General features: G+C 39.8%; 1 protein-coding gene across 1 annotated transcript in view; it reads left to right on the top strand.

Annotated features, from left to right (window-relative positions):
* Positions 1-1,134: 1,134 nt before the first annotated feature.
* Positions 1,135-13,960, top strand: part of MAP1B (microtubule-associated protein 1B) — a 64,268-nt gene continuing 51,442 nt past the window's right edge. Inside the window, 1 exon segment of the mRNA XM_009884271.1 lies at positions 1,135-1,252. The gene's annotated coding sequence lies outside the window, so the exon portion shown is untranslated.

The following is a 13,960-nucleotide window of genomic DNA, read 5'->3' as shown; positions in this document are numbered from 1 at the left end:
CTCCTCATCCTTCAGCCCTACAACATGGCTTCTGCCAGCGCGAGTCCTGAAGTTTCTGCTGCCTTGGAAGAGAATATACCATGGGAGGTAGTGTTGACAGTCATGTTCACAGCCTGAAGCGCTGACAGAGTTACCAGCAGGAGTGTTGGTGCTAGTCTCACAGTGAGGGGTTGGCCAGGCACCTCCTCCCCAAACCCCGAAGTGATTTAACTCGACAATTTCATGCAAAGGCATGGTCAGGCATGTGGGGAGGGGCCACCAGACACTTCCTCACCTGCAGTCCCTTCTGCATTTGCCAGCTAATTTGTGTAAGACTAATGATGTTCCTTTGCGGGGGGAATCACTGTAATGTTGGTGTTCAAAATCGCAGCAGTGCCTGGACTTACCTGTAGTGCAACTGCTTGCTCATTATTTTTCAAAAGCAGAAGATTTTTCAGAAGAATTTCAAAACAAGAAAATGATAGAAAAATGTTAAGCATGTTCTCTAGATTTTTTTTTTCCCCTGATCAAATTTCAATCCTTAAAAATATATTTTTGGAATAAAATTTTTTTTGAAGTGTCAAGTGTCTTACTTTCTAAGTAGCTGGGGGAAAAACTGTAGGGAATAGACGTGCTGTTTAGTTTTTTGAAAGAAAAAAGATCAAGTGTAGCATCTTTAAATTTCAAAACTAGAGTTTTGATACTTCATAAATAAAAGATCACTTAAATTTTAATTTTGAATATCAGATGCTTCAAAGCTTTTGAATGAAGAAGTCAGTAATTTAATACTTTGTATTTAAATATTAACTTGCAACATGCTAGGTAAGGTTGCCCTTCTTATCTCGGAGGGACTAGTACAATGGTCCTGCAATGTGACTAAAGTGTCCTCCAAGTGATTCACTCTTAGTTTTGTAAATCAGTGTACTGCTATTTTGAAGTCAATTCAGGGACAGAGGCAGATTTCCTCTTCCTTGTGACAGATTCCTGTCCACAGTGCTCATTCTGAGCACTCAGCACTGTCCAAAAAATAGGTGTGTGCCTTTAAAGGAAGAGAGGCTGGGTTTGGAATTTAGAAATATGCAAGTAGCATGAATGCAAAAGGAGAAATAGCCAGTTAAAACTTCTACTGCTCATGTATTAAGCTGGATGTGTTCTGTGTCTTGAATTTTAGGAATCCGATCATGGGACACAAACTTGATTGAATGCAACCTGGACCAAGAACTCAAACTTTTTGTATCTCGCCATTCAGCTCGATTTTCCCCTGAAGTTCGAGGTGAGTTTTTGGGAGTGTTTTACAAGGGTTTTTTTGTTTGTTAGTTTTTTTTTTAAGAGCCCACTGTTATTTGTGATTCTTTACAACGAATACATTTTTTTCCTTTATTTAAAAATATGGCTTGAAAATTATAATTTTTTTAACTTTCTCACAACTTTAAAATAGTCAGCTGTTTAGGTTAGCTTCAAGTATATTGCCATGATTACTTTGGCAGTAGGTGTTAGTTTTAGGGCCACATTTAAGTAAAACTCACTTTTTGACTGAACAGTTTGTTTATGTAGCAACAATCTTGTAGTCCCAGAGACTGAAGCTTATTGTGGTAGGTAGAGCACATACAAAAAAATAGCCTGGAAGGTTAGCTCTACAGTTTGATAGAGCCAGAAATGGTGTAACAGCTGTTGCACAAGCACAGCTCAAGCCCTATGTTTCTTCCCAAAGGGCTTGGACTTTTCTCTTTCTTGGTATGAAAAACTGAGGGGTGGAGAACTTACCTTGACTCACAGGAACTTTCTTTGGCTTGTGTGAGGAAATCAGAAAGTTACAGGGCTCACAAGACTAAATCTCTTTTGCTGCCTTTTCTTCAACCTGTCCTTTCTTTAGAGGATTTGTACAATAAAGAAAAATGAAACAAAAGAAATCCAGATCTGTGAAGTGTAAAATTTTTGTTCTTGTTGCATGGGAATCAAGTGTTTGGTAAGTTTTCTAACAACTCATTACTTTAACACAAATCCTGAGTGAGCATGGGTGAAATTAATCACAGGTTTTAGGTAAAAATATGTAAACTTCTGAAAGGAGTAGAGGTTGCTTTCATTAGTGAAATCATTGTGGCCATGTGCACATTGACTAGTACAACCTAGTACTGATGACTTATAAATTCCAGCTTCCGGAACATCTCTTAAGTGAGGTGAAAAAGGTCTATGCAATCTTGTATCATGCTACTATATCACATTCCTCGGGTCAGTTGGTATACACTGTTGGCAAAGAGATCCTGATATCTTGCTAGCATGACAGCATTGACCTGACCGTTTCAAATAATGTACCAATGTGTCTTGTGTAACTAATTCTTCCTCTTGCAGCATAGGTTATAGTAGATTTTGCTGTATCTCCCCATATCTATAGAGAGTAAAACATTGCCTGAGTTAAGGAAAAAAAAAAAAAACCAACAAAATAACCCAAACCTCTATGATTCTTCCCATGGTTTGAAAACCAACAGATCCAATATAAATATACTGTCCTGGTTTGAGGTCAAACAGGACCAATTTTGTTCAGTAACTTTGCTTTTTAGCTGGGCCTCTTCTAACTACTGAAATTAACAGCATATTGTGCAGACAGTGTTCACTCTCTCAGGGTGATAAGACCAATGTTTATAGCTGATGCCCAGGCATGGTATGCAGAGAGGCTCCTGCTTATACTTATTGCAATAACACCGAAGGTCAGCTAACGTTATTTGCCCCACTGGAGGGTCGGAAGTGGAAAAGTGTAGAGGGGTCCCACCTGTGGGGAGGAGGGGACAGGACAGGTGACCCAAAACTGACCAACAGGGTATTCCATCCCATCTGCCTCATGCTCAGTGTAAAAGCTGAGGGATCAAAGGGTCAGCCTCTTTCTTCAATGGCCAATGTCTGAGGAGGACTCTGTTCATCTGCCTCTGATCCCGATCCTGAATGCAGATCCGGAATCCAGTTCCTGTCCATCACTGAGTCCAGTCTAGGACTGTCCCAGTGCCAGCTGGTGTCGTGACTGTCATCCTGGGAGCCTGATATGGTTTTGTATATATTTCATTATTTCCTTTTATTTGAATATTAATATTTCATTAAAGTAGTTTAGTTCCTTCTCAACTCATAAGTCTCTTTTTCCCTCCTCTGCCTCTGTTTTTGAAGAGGGGTAGAGGGGAGCATCTGTCAGTTCCATCTGGGGTCCCCCATGTCCCCAGTGGGCGATTTGGCCTAAACCACAACAAATACTCAGTGTGAAGATTTGGGGTCAAGACATGTAGTTCCTGATTTATATGGAAGTAAACTCAGGCCTAGAATATATGGCTTTCATTTTAGTTGAAATTTCATAAATTCAAGTCAACTTTCCAGTGACACTAGTTGCTTTGCATTACACAGAGGGCATTCTGATAAGTGAAATTAGCAGAATTTATCTTTAAGGAATTCAAGACACAATGCATTCCATTTTTAACATGTATGTGTTTTACTTTAAAACTTTAGGAAGAAAAAAGATCCTGTGCTTTTCCTTTAGCAAAAATATTCCAGAGTGTCTAATATTTTTTGCTGTCTTATTTAGATGATATATCCTGATACCGTTGCACAAATTAAAATAAAGCAAATTCTCCGTTTCCATATGATAAATAAAATAAGATTGTGCACCCCTTTATTCAACAGAAAGATTAGAATCCTCTAGGAATTTTTCTCTAGGAATTGTGGTTTTGCTTTATTTTTTTTTTCTTGTTTGTCTAGACTTGCCTGTTCAGTCTGTCATTGTGTTGAATTACAGCTTAATTGCATGTGACTGGAATTCATCAACATCTCTATGACAAGCAGTAATGAATGTGTTTTTCACCACTGCTCAATTTTTTAAACAATAAACTGCCAATATCTATGTTGGAAGAGCACTAAGGAAGCCTGAAACTTGGATAAAGGGAACATCCAGGAATAAAGCTAGCCCTCTTGACCAATTTCTTGTCTAAATTTTTGTGGGTAAGCCCATTGACACTTCCAGAATCCCACTGCACAGATCAGAGGATAATTTTAGTTTCTCTCTGTGGTTCTCTGATGCTGAATCTGCACGAGGCACCTTTTCAGAATGTTTGATTTCTGCTAGAATGCCCAAATGTTGAATTTTGAGTGTTTAACCAGTGAAATGGTCCACGTTTATACTGAAGAGATGGTTGTAAGTACATATTCCCTTATGGTCCCAAACTCAGAAATTCTGCAGAATTTGGGTAACTAGGTGATCTTTTGTCCAAGGAAAGTATTCATCCAAAGTGACGGGGTAGTCTGTGGGATGTAATTAAACAGCCTTTTTTTTTTTTTTAGAGTCCTTTGAGACTGAACTTTTTGTGCGACTCACACATAGGGACAGTTTACTCTTGAGGAAGGGTAGAGTCATCTAATGTGTCTGCACATCTCCTAGTGTAGTCAGGTATAATATAAGCCTGAATGAAGCCTGTTTGATCATAATGTTTAATTATGCTAATTGCAGTGCTGGCTCAGTACATGCTTGTAAGCTTCTCAGAGCAGCTCGAGGATACGCACAGCAGCAATATGAAGGGTAGGACTCTTTCTCCAAAAGGAAGCTTGGAGGAAATGGGGCCAATCCTGTGATGTCGAAGGAGAGACAGGAGACAATGTGTCTGTCAAAGCATTCATGTCTTTTCACTTGAGGAATTTGAGGTCTAATCCTTCTCCCTGTGTAGTGAATAGCAATGTACATATTGATACTGCAAGGAGCACAACCGGATCCCAACACTCTTTTTGTGTTCTTTTCAGGGCAATGCATTGTCATGGTGGTATTTGTGCATCCTATATTCAGCTGCTGGGCAATTTATGGATGATTTATGGTTCCTGAAAAATAGGATTCTGAATGGAAATGCCGGCAGATCTTTTCTGATACCTTCTAAAGCAGCTGAGTTAGCAGACTCCTTAATAATACCAACTCTTGCAGAGATGTTGTCAGGTGTTGGTGAAAAATGAGTAACAGAGCTTATTAACTGGTTGCCAAGACAACAGGCAACATGACTTAAAATGGGTACTCCAGTGCTTGCCTCTGTTTTCTCTGTCACGTACTGATAACTTCCATCTTATGTTAACATCACAAGGACAAAAAATTCAACAATGAATTGTAACATGTATGTGTTGAAAAAGGAACTGTGTATCTCTGGTAGTGAGGCAGAGCAAGCAGAGAGTCTTGTAAAGAACTCTGTTGAAATTGCAGTGGTACCTACCAATCTTTTATTAATTAAAAAAAAAAAAATCAGCTGCATAAAACAGCTTCACAAGAGACCAAATAAATGGGTTTTGGGGTGGGGGTGTGGGAGGGTGAAGCCATTGGGGGCCCTTCAGCAAGACTTCCACACTTGCTGTTTTGTCCCTCAGCTTCCACCTGGGGACACTTGACTACTGCATTGGTGTGTATTCAAGCCCTTGTCTAGATGAAATCAGTTTTATTTAAATAGCTGTTCAGAAGCTAGTCACTGCTAACCTTCTAAGAAATACCGCTCAAGCAATGCAATGTGGCTACTTTGTACTTTTTCCTGTTGTTATGAATAACGTGCATCTGTGGAAGATGCATTTCTTATCTGAGCAGTACTGGCAGGTCTCCTGTTCTCCATAAGTCAGCAGTTGGTGACTGGTGGCTTAAGTGAGTCCTTCCTTACCTGTGCCCAAGACTTCATTTTCTCTAGCCTGCCTGAAGCTGTCATGACCCCCAAAAGGCTTAACAGCTTTCATTCTGAAAGTTACTGTTTCAAAAGTTACTGTTTAGGACTGTTAGTATCTTGTGGAGAATCCTTGGATCTGGGAATTTTGGTCATCAATGCTCCAAGCTGCATACTTTGCCAAAGTGGTGTACAGTCCCATTACCTTTGTCAAAGCAGGTCTAAACCCAGTTAATATCACACCTAGTAGCTTGCAATGTTAACTCGTGGAGTCACTGGCAAAATCCTAAAGGGTGTGGTTTTAGTGTTGTCTTAATGAAAATTGCAGTTCATCGAAATTTGTGAAGGAAGAGGACATAGGTACTTGAGCAAACCCTGTCACTTGAATTCTTGGTTCCTTTTCTTTCATTGTAAGACCAGATTTCTCAGCTGGTGTCAGAGCACCATCACTAAGTGGCTAGGAATTGATTTCACTTAAAATCTCAAGTAGTCCGGTATGCACATTTAGGGACATCCTGAAAATATGATTCTGCAGCTATTAAAGACTGTGCTAGCTGGAATAGCTATCAAGTGGAGTCATTTTAGCTCATTTTATCTTTGGGGAGGTTAATTTTGTTTGGCTAATGGACTTGTTTTGTGTCTTGAAGTATTTTGTACCTTGGAAGAAAGAAAATGGAGGCAGAATAGGACTTGGGGAATTGAGCTGACTCATGCTGCTGCAGCTGCGAATGATGTCCCCGCAGGGCGTTGCTTGTCAGTAGTCCAGGGCTGCAGCGGTGGGGCTGCCTGCTGGCCTGAGACCCAGGAGCCTGGGTGTCCTCTCGGGGGGCAATCGGCTGGGGGGCACGCGCATCGCTCTCATCCGCTTGCGAGCTTTTTTTGCCATGGGATGCTAGGATTTTGGTGGCTCAAGAGAAGATCACAGTGTAACAAGCCTATATGTTCGGAGACATGAATTGTAAAAGCCTTTCTTTCTTTCTTAGCACTAATCAAAATTCCAGAGATGGGCTAATAACTGACTTTTTCTTTTTTTCAGTGAATAAATTGTTACACTTATGTGACAATCATTCTGGCACTGACTTCCATTTCTGCTTTTTTTAGGAACAATCTCAAAGAAAATTAGCATGAATTTACATTGCTGCCAACACACCATGCTAAGCTGTTAGCGTGAATCAGCAAAATGTCTGAGGGGTTATTTTTAAATGCCTTGTATCACATGTACATACAATGAGTTCAGTGGTCTTAGAACAGCCCATATTTTATGGGAACAGGTTTTTGACCTGTGTGAGGCAGCTACCAGCAGCATGGGATTAGGTTAGTTGTGAATAATGGTAGAATTTTAACTCCATTACGAAATCTGAATCCCCATTCCTCTTTATTAGAATGATAATTCAGCATATCTAATGGTATGTTCACAAGGGTTATTTTGTTAAGGGTTATTTAACAAAAACTTGCGGAATTATAATTCTTAATTTGTCCTTTATGAGACTCCTTAATCTTCCTTTCCTAACATGTGGGATGTCTGAAACTGAAGACTTAAACAGTATTTTACTTTTGACCCTTGCCCAGTATCATTTACAGATGACCTACCTCTCATCTCTTCCATCATAGATTTATAACAAACGTGTAACTAGAATATCATTGCCACTTTTTTCATCTAGCTTCTGGTTGCCATGGGCAACATTTTTCTCAGATGTCTGTTTTTCTTAATTTTGTTAAAAATTATCTTTTTTAATTGCCTGGATTTTCTGTTACATTCTGGTACAGTTTATCAATCACTTGAGAAAAATATTTAAAGTTTATAATTGGACTTTATAATGAGAAGAGACTTGATCGAAAGGCCACTGAAATAATTTGATTGGATTTTATATTACAGGAAATACTATCTAGTATTTGTAAGGACCAAATTTTCACATAATGAGGGAGAAAGTGAACATTTCAATTTCTTTCTTGCCAGATAAAAATGGGGCCTTATTTGCAGTGAGTTGCCTACCACTGTATTAAGTTATGGGACCAGATCCAGGGAAGAAGAGTTGAGATATTCCTTGTCTCTAGACTGAGTGGAATGGGGACCACGTGTTCGTCTCTGCTGCTGACTGCAGAATGGGAGTTGCCACTGTGGCTACTAGCAGCCTTGCAACAGCGTGAGGAGCTCCAGCTGTCATCCACATTGTAGAGACAAACGCAAGAGATGCATTAGTGCTTCTGTCTATAGACTGCTGGGAATGACCCGTAGTACCTCACTTTCCCTCTGAGTAGTAGGTAGGGAAGATACACACTTCAGTCAGTAACAGTCACAAATAGAAAGCTGGATAGTCCTCTAAGAGAGGCCCATGCTTTTGCGTCTGACCCCAGATGGTCCCACCAGAAAAGACATGATGGTTACTTTTGGACTGTAGTCACTGGTGGCAGGCAGTCTGTTCCTAGAGTTGAGACGAAAAGCCTGTGGTCCTGATGACCTGGGTTTGCATGCTGTCTGTATGTGCAGCATAGACTCATAAATGTAAAGACATGACTCTTCTGCTTCTTGGCTTTCCTATGGGTTGGAATTAGTCTGTTTATGGCTCAAAACTAGTTGCCGATACAAGATAAAATTAAGTTCAAAAAAATGGTATTAAAAAAATAACTAATTCAGAAACAAACGTGTGAATTTCAGTATTATTTTGATGTTGCAACTTTATGTATTTTGGTACTTGAGAGCTTATCTATAGTGGTGAGATAAGTCACTCCTGTGTCCCTATGTCCCCGTCTCCTGCATAGCTGTATGTGGGAGATTCTGCCCATCAGAACTATGGGAAGCTTAGGCTTTTATTTAAAACAAACAACCAAAAACCCATAAAAAAAAACCCCAAACAAACCAAAAACCCTCTTCCAATGAGATGAGCCATACTCTTAGGCTATGTAATCTCTGAGTGATTCTAATGAGCTATGGAGACTTTCACCTGGATGTCAACTTCCCCCTGGCAAAGGCAGCCTTTGGAAGCTGTCTCAGTTTTTTGGCAGTTCTGTAGCTCTTCTGGAGAAGACTGATCCCAGCTTCAACTCACATGTCCTGAGTCACAAATAAGGTTATCTAGGTCCTGTAAGCTCTTTATGGTGGATCGAGTTCCTCCCCCCACCCCTGAGAGATTAGAAAGAGCAAAGGCAAGAAAACTCATGGGTCACAATAAAGATAAAGATGATTTAAGAGGTGAAAGGAAGAGGGAGAAAACAACAAAGCAAAAGAAATCGCTCACCACCTAACACAGGCCCAACGAGTCTCCAAACAACAGCCACCTTGGAAAGTGAAAACTCCACCTTCTTCCTCTACTCCAGCTTTTGTTGCTGAGCACGATGGTATGGAGCATCCCTTTGGCCAACTTGTGTTAGCTGTCCTAGCTTTGTCTCCTCCAAAATTCTTGTCCCCCCCCAGCCTACTCACTGGCAGGCAAAGTGGGGCAAAATAAGGCCTTGATGCTGTGCAAGCACTGCTCAGCAATAGCCAAAACATTGGTTCTAGACACAAACCCAGAACGCAGCACTTTCCTGGCTGCTGTGAAGAAAGGTAAGTCCATCCCAGTCAGAGCCAGTAAACTCTTCTAGACAGGGTTGTTTCTTAATATTCATATGTGTAGCCATTAACAAGAGCAGGACTCCAGTCTTGGACGAGTCTTTTCAAAAGACTGTCAGGAAAGGACTAGTGTTTCCTGAATCGCTGTAAGTGATGGGCCAGAGAAGACTAGACTAGAAAAATATTAAAACAGTGAAGAGGGAAGCATTGCTTTCATCTTTTTGTGTTCACGTTATGTTTTTTTGCTGGCACCATTGTTGGACTTCTGGGAAATAAATATGGAATGAAGTCTGACAGACTAGACAAGACCCCAACTAGAGGGGCTCTGATCTTGGGGCTCTGAAACGTCCAGTGCACATCCTGGCATGGGTCTTATAGCGATCCAGCATGCTTTCTCAACCTCAGGTTGTGTCCTGAAGTTTTCTTGGTCTTCCGGAATCTGCTTACAGTTTAGACAAACTGAAAAAAAATTAATAAAAAAATATTTTCTATGTGACCGGTAATTTAAATAGATATAGAAGGCAATGCCTTCAGGAGTATCTCTGGATAGGATTTAATGCTTGTCGCAAGCTAATAATTTAATGGCATTACTCATAATCATTTGTCTAGCACTATTGAATTTTTCAAACTTATCATTACTAGCTGCAAGGCTCAGATTCTCAAAGTTCATTGGACTTGGAAGATTTAAATATTTTTCAATACTAATTAGGTTTTTGCATGTTTAACATTTCCTAGCAACTTCATAAATTTTAATCTTTCTGTCCACTTTTTCTATAATTGTATTACAGAATGCTATTCCTTTTACATTTCAATCCACTATATATAAAAAAGCTTGAAATGGTCTTTTGTTTGCTTCATATTGTGTCCTACTATGTGAATTGCTGCATCAGATGAAAAACATGTTACCTTTCAACATAACACATGGAGGTCACCAAAGCAAAGTCCAAATGGAGATGGTGTATTATTTAAGTGATTCTTTAAATGTAAGGATGGGCTCCTTTGATCATAGCACTGTCTCAACTGCATAAATAGTTTGGCTGCACCAACTGTATTCCTGAAGATTCCCTAGTGGGAAAAGTTGCTCTGCACTTAACAACCCTCTATACCTATCAAAGCCTGTAATTACATCAAGAATTACAATTTGTCTCCAGCTTTGGTGGGATAATGTCACTGTACGTCAAGTAGGGGATTATCATGTGGAAGAAGACCTTGCTGACATTCTCATTTTGTGTTGCACAGGAGGATCTGATAGTATTAATCTCTCAGGAGGTGCTGTTGAGGGTCAGAAACCCATTTACTGGGCTATTCTAATGGATGTGGGTCCTCCACAACCATTTATAGACAGTAATCACAGGAAGGAGGAGAAGCAAAGCATTCAGATTTCCTTAAACAGTATAGTCTTACTGTTCAGTCCATTGAACAGTATAATACAATCATTAGAGCCATACTTACCTAAAAGTGTATAGTTTTGACTTCTGGATTGTTTCACGGCCTGTGTGCTCCCTTTGTAATTAAATTGGTTTAAACTGAAACCAAATTCTGGGCTGAAGAATCAGGTTTTTTTTGCAGAGAATCTGGATGAAACTTAGAGATTTACTTTGTTTTACAGATTTATTTTTTTTTTTTACTTTCACACGGCATGTTATGTGCTTGCAGAGTTGATAGTCCTCTAACTTCTACTCCATTCCTAACTTGAGTGGTTTTCCCTGCTAATGTTGGAGATGGCTGGGCATCTGTGAAATTGCCTGTGTCCTCCTGTGCTTTTCAGTCCTTCCTAGAGTGCTCTGAGAATCAAATGAGTTTTTAACACAGTGCCTCTTACTTTCCATGGGGATAGTAGTTAGTGTGGTATGATCAGCCCAGCGCAATGTTCCAGTCCTGGCACTGTAACACTTCCCGCCTTCTTGTCTTGATTTGTAGTCACAAAAGAGCACAGATGACTTTAGAAGAAAAAAAGTTTTCTTTTGCTAAGGAAAGTGAAAGCATGGTGGTCCAAGGCAGCCCTGTGTAGAGCTAACCTACCAGCTCCAGGTGATGTGGTAACTCTACCCAGGACAGTGCAACCCCACACAAACTTAAGTCCCTGGGAGCAGAATGGTCTCATCGGTGTTGGGCCTCTCAGAAGACCATCAGAAGGGTCTCATCACATCAGTATTTAGCTTTGCCACAGCTCTGAGTTGGCAGGGCTCTACTGCCATGTTTCAGAGACAGCTTTGGTGTCTCTGCAAGGGCAGTTTTTGCATGGGCAAAGCATACATAGATCAAAGGCATTATTCTGTGACACTAATGTCCAAAACTCTTTTTCCCATTTTCCTGATTTATTTTTTTATTTCTTCAGCTTATTTTAAACATTGTATCCTGTTCCCTTCTGCTTGCCTAAAATGAGCGAAATGCTGAGCTTTGATCTTAACAGTTGTTTTCAAGACTACAAAGAAGCTTGTGTTCATCCTACATGACATCTACTTTTCTTCCTTTCCCCATGCTGTTCTTGCTGCAGTCTTCCTATGTGTGACAGTAAGTCACAGTAATTTAGTGGTAAAATGTGAATGGCATCTTCTCAGTACTGGCGCTTCCAGGCTTGCTGCCTTTCTTGGAGCCACACCACAACTAACAACAAAGGAATGTTTACTTTTTTAAGAGATAAGTTTAGAAAAATCTGTGGTCAGGGATGTCTCTACTCACAAATGATGTTTTGTAGTTTTTCCTCCTTCTACTTCTGGCTTCCCTCTGCTATCAAATATGTTGGAGGTTACTTCTGACACTTTCTTTAGAGCAGATTGCTGTCTTTTTGCCAGTGATTGTTACCTTAATCTAGGCAATGATCAAATTAGATTTAGACCAAAGTCCTTGCTGAACCCCAGCAAATATTACTCCCTGTACTATTCTATGCCTGGGGCTCACTTGCAAAGATGGGACACTCTCAGAAAATATTAGGTCAATATTAGACCAGCCGTTTTTCATTAGATAGTCTGGGTAACCTGGTTGTTGGCTAGGTGTAACTGAACACAATCAAAAATCTCATCAATAAGCACTGGGGGAAAAAAAAAAAACAGACAAGGTGTTTTCAAACCAGCAGAGATGGTTCTCAAACTGGCAGAGATGTAGCTTATATGGATCTATCTTGCCATAGTATTATGACAACAGTTACTGCTTTGCAACAGGACAGATATTCTCCACCGAGATGGCTATTTGCGATCAAATCACAAATTTGCCACATAAAGCTTGGAATCACGGTTGCTATAGCTGACAGCACAATAACAAACAGATTCACTGCTGAGTTTGATGCTTTTTCAGATTTTAGTGTCAAAGGTTTAGACTCCAAATATTCTTACCAGATATTTAAAGAACTCTTGAGAGTCATTTTTGAGATTCTGTGAAATAAGAGGAAGCATAGGAAAGTAGGAGCAATCTCAGTCTTGCAGCTCTATTCATATTTCCTCATTGTGTCTCATGTCTTTTAGATTGTTACTATTTTCAAACATTATCCTTTTCTGGTACAAAATTAAGTTGTAATAATATACTTAAAGTTCAAAACCCATTCCCACCAACGTTTTTACATAAAATTCAGCAGTTACAACTACTTGATTTAAAAACTTGAAATGAGCAATTAGGAAAACACAAAAACCCAAACAAACTAACAACCCACATCATGTTTTCTTACCCTTTCCCTTTTTTGGAAATCGCCTACCGTGGAATTACACTCCATCATGCTTTTTTGCCAGTAGATGGCATTCTCAATGCCCATACTCACTGCTGTGCAGTAAACGAGCACATACAAAAGTCAGTATGAATACTTCTGTACTGTTTTTAGGTCATAGTACTTAATGTGAGACATATGTTTCTATTTTGCTCTGAGATCTTGCTTGGAGTTTAAATTTCAGACAATTCAGCTCTCTTGACTGTGAAGGATGAATCCCTCAATGTGAAATGAGCTCGGCCAACTCCATATCTCTTACAGTCAGTGGAAGAAAAGCAGAGTATAGCTCATGCAGGGGGACAGCTCTCTCAGTTTGAAGACCACAAATAGTGATCTTTCATGAAAATGCTTAATATAATATTAACTCTGCAGATCCAGTAGGGAGAAAAGCAAGACAGCTATATTTGTGCAGAAATTAACAAATGCTGTAGATTTAGCTGAAGAAATCAGCCTTATAGGTCATGTATTCTCTGTACTTTCAGGATGTCTCTAACACACCTGAGCTTCCCCCTGTTTTGAAGCTGCAATATAACCGTACCAAGACGTATAGCAGTGCCTCCTCTCCCATGCTGAATTTAGAGCACAGCATCGAATAAAGGGCTTGAGATCTAAGCAAGCAGACTCTGACTCAGTTGTCAAGTTCTGTATATCAGGTTTTTTTCCCCTGTCTCAGTTTGTGCTATGACTGTCTGTTAGGAATACAGCAACACAGTACCACATAGTTTGACAAAGTATTTCAGTATTGTCTGTCTAAAAATACTTGTTCATACAAGTTAAATCCCAGCGTGGCCTTTTACCTTTCTTAGGGATGGAAAAAAAAATAAATCATGGCTTTGTAAGTAACTGTAGAACACATGACATATCCTAAGTCAAGACACCTGAAATTTAGACCTTAACTTTGCCAGTCACCAACATAAAGGTTGACTGGCTCTCATACTCAGATGGTGTGGACAATCCTTGATCTGGATTATTCAGTTCCAGGGCCGTAATGACATTTAATTCCTTTTGTCTTGCTTCAGCTTCCCATCGAGGACCACTCTGCCAAGTGTGCCAGTAGGGAAACTAACGTCAGTGATTTAT

This window comes from Charadrius vociferus, unplaced genomic scaffold, assembly GCF_000708025.1.
Source record: "Charadrius vociferus isolate BGI_N301 unplaced genomic scaffold, ASM70802v2 scaffold183, whole genome shotgun sequence".
NCBI lineage: Eukaryota > Metazoa > Chordata > Aves > Charadriiformes > Charadriidae > Charadrius > Charadrius vociferus.
The sequence above is the reverse complement of the archived record's forward strand: the minus strand, read 5'-3'. Positions and strand labels throughout refer to the sequence as shown.